The following is a 2522-nucleotide window of genomic DNA, read 5'->3' on the forward strand; positions in this document are numbered from 1 at the left end:
TTTTTTTATTTTCTATAACTTTTTCTTCAGATATTAATTGTGCAAGAAGCATCCGTTCCGTTTCAGTATAATGAACACTTTTTGATTCGCATTCCATAATTGCACATTAAAATTATTCTTCTAATGTTATTAAGGCACTATAAACGTTTATAGTGCCTTACTGTTATAGGTTATGCTTATTCGCGCTCTTTACAAATAAGTTACGTTTTGATCACAAATTATCAAAAGTTCCTAGGGAATAGGCTCCTTCTGCAAGGAGACCTTAAGATATGATTATGAAACAAGGAAGTCTTGATAAAATAAGGATTCCTCCAATAAGGCTCCCTCAGTCCTTGAGATAAGGATCATCTATGAATACGGGTGATAATTACCTCCTCATCCTCCTCCTCTTCCTCCTCCTCCTCTCCTCCGCTGAGCAGACTTCTATTCCTGCTCCTCCACCTCCTCCAATTCACCAATCTCAAGGAGTTTGTAAAAAAGATCTATTTCTGACACGAATAGTTTATCAAGTTTAATTACAACATTGTTTTTTTGAAATTTGACAAGAGGAGGGGAAGAATTATGATCCTCTTCATTTTCCATATCTTCGTCTTCTTCACTTTCATCATCATCATACTCCTCCTCCTCCACCTCCTCCTCCACCTCCTCCTCCACCTCCTCCTCCACCTCCTCATCCACCTCCTCCTCTACCTCCTCCAACTCAACAATCTCAAGGAGCTTGTAAAAAAGATTTATTTCTGACACGAATAATTTATCAACTTTAATTACAACATTGTTTTTTTTCAAATTTGACAAGAGGATCCTCCTCCTCCTCTCTTCCCCCTTTCACTGCCTCTTTTCGATGATCACTCATTGCACTATAAGTAAAATCACTGAACTATCCCAAAAAAATACCGTATGTGTTACGAATTGTGTATGTTCGAAGTGTTACGAAGTGTGTACTCTCTAAATCGCACAGAGAGTACATACATGATTCGTGTAAAAAAAGAAAATAAAAAATAAATTTAAAAAATGGTAAGGTTGAAGTCACGCACATCGAGTACAGTCTTGCGCGCGGACAAGACTGGACAAAGACTGACACCGAGAGTAATCCTTCGTTGCGGCGAAGGTACACAGGATATTATTTACAGGCGACAGTTGTGTATAAAACACTTTTGATCTTAAGCGTTGACAGACTATAGAACTAGGGAACTCTAGACACGAGAGGCGCCGGTTGCTGTTTATCTAAACGGAGTGCGATAGCGCGTCGAGGCATAGGATGGGAAGTAAGGAAAGTACACGGTGATGTGTGTGAATGAAAAATATTTTATTCGTATTTTTTTTACATCGTGTCCTCCATATGTATTAAAAACTAAAGCTGAGAGTTCGCAATCGACGAGCTGATGCGTGTTGAAAATGCCGCTGCCGCGTATAGCGTTCTCTGACATCGCTAGCAGCGCTTTCTGGAAAAAAGAGAACAAAAGCACTTTTTGATCGCTATTCACTTTTTTAGCAGAGAATAAAAATGCGTTAGTCATCTTAAACGCGTCTATAAACAAAAAAAAATTATGGCTTATATTTTGATGGCATTGATGACAATGGTGATGATGACGAACACGTTGTCCTCTCTCTCCCACCCGTTGTAGGATGCAGTTCTCTCTGTCCCACCCGTTGCGGTCTTATATTTACCATTACTTATTATTCGCACTCTCTTTTCCTCCCGTTGTATTCTCTCCTACGTTCTCTTTTCTTCTCGGACGAGATTTTATTAAATAGATATGGTATTTATTTTTAATTTTTGAATGATATGTGACTTAGCAACTAATTTTAATAATATTTTATTATAATAGTATAAGACGAGCAGTCGAGCGCGCTACCTCTTACTATCTATACACATCATCTTTTCTTTCTCTTTCTCCCATTGCATTCTCTATCTAACTCTCACGTTTTGTCTCTTTTCTCACACGCAAAGGTTTAAGATTTTTATTCTACCGAATTAATGAGTGCAAATCGAACATTCAATGAGAGCGCGATGACACCGTTAGACGTCATGATAACGTCGGCACGCGTAGTGTAACATGAAACCGCCGAGGAATGAGTGAAGTATGAACGGAGGAAAAGATAATAGGAAGGTAGCCGAATAATTCCTTACCCCGGCATACAGTTCAAATATACATATATTTTAGCACAGCTTTTTTATAAAATAGAATGAGAAAAAATATTTATTAACTTATTTATTTCTATACATATATGATATAATTATAAATTTATGTTTCTTTCACGAGAGATCCCCGACCTCTCTACACCATCATCGTCATCTTCTCTCCTATTTTTTGCTCAATACGAGGGGCACTATTTATATTTTGAGCCTAATAATAAAAAAACAGTAATTTGTCATTGAAAATGACTTTATTGTTTTTCAAAATATTCTCCTTTATGATCTATATACTTTTGCATGCGTTCGAACCACTTGTCAAAGTTTTTTCCATTCCACTTGAGACACCTCCAAAACATGGTTTTTGAATGCATCAACGGCTTCTTCT

General features: G+C 37.3%; 1 pseudogene; it reads right to left on the reverse strand.

Annotated features, from left to right (window-relative positions):
- Positions 1 to 423: 423 nt before the first annotated feature.
- The window catches only part of LOC108727037 (cytochrome b-like), an 11917-nt pseudogene continuing 9818 nt past the window's right edge, over positions 424 to 2522 (reverse strand).

The sequence above is a fragment of the Mycetomoellerius zeteki genome, unplaced genomic scaffold, assembly GCF_001594055.1.
Source record: "Mycetomoellerius zeteki isolate Tzet28-1 unplaced genomic scaffold, Tzet1.0 scaffold1124, whole genome shotgun sequence".
NCBI lineage: Eukaryota > Metazoa > Arthropoda > Insecta > Hymenoptera > Formicidae > Mycetomoellerius > Mycetomoellerius zeteki.